Below are 684 nucleotides of genomic sequence, written 5' to 3'. Positions count from 1 at the left end.
TTTAAGACAGAATAGTGCAGAATTGTGCATGTATTTTTAAGAAGGGCTTGTGTATATTGTTAAGATGGACTTGAGCGGTTCCTCTCTCTCTCTATCTCTCTTTGTTTTCGTTTTCTCTCTCTCTACTAAGGCCTCATCGGCCTCGTTGAGACATCCGTGATTTGTCGGGTTGAGATACGGGGGTTGAGGTGTGCGTCTGGCTTATTGAGACATCCGAAGATTTGTCGGATTGAGAAATAAGTGACGTTGTATGTTAAAGAATTAAGAGGTCTGCCGGGTTGAGAAACGAGGGTCCCGGTTAGCGGGTCTGCTTCGTTGAGACAATTGGGGCTTATTTTAAGGGATAAGACGTCTGCCAGGTTGAGAAACGAGGGTCTCGGTTAGCGAGTCGGCCTCGTTCAGACACATGGGTCGTATATTAAAAGAGTTAAAAAAGTCAGCCAAATTGAGAAACTGGGGGTCTCGAGTAGCGAGTCGGCCTGGTTGATATATTTGGAACGATTCGGAATTAAGAAGTCTGTTTTCTCTCTCTCTCTCTCTCTTTCTATCTATCTATGGGGAATGCTATGGATACCGGTCCTATATATGTGTTATTTGAATCCTATGTATAATAAGAAATTTAGAATGTTAAGTTACAAGTTGACCAAATGGTTGGGGGATGAAGCCTGGCCAGTAGGGGGCACA

Source organism: Leucoraja erinacea, unplaced genomic scaffold (assembly GCF_028641065.1).
Source record: "Leucoraja erinacea ecotype New England unplaced genomic scaffold, Leri_hhj_1 Leri_435S, whole genome shotgun sequence".
In the NCBI taxonomy this organism is placed as follows: domain Eukaryota; kingdom Metazoa; phylum Chordata; class Chondrichthyes; order Rajiformes; family Rajidae; genus Leucoraja; species Leucoraja erinaceus.
This window is presented reverse-complemented; position numbering follows the sequence as displayed.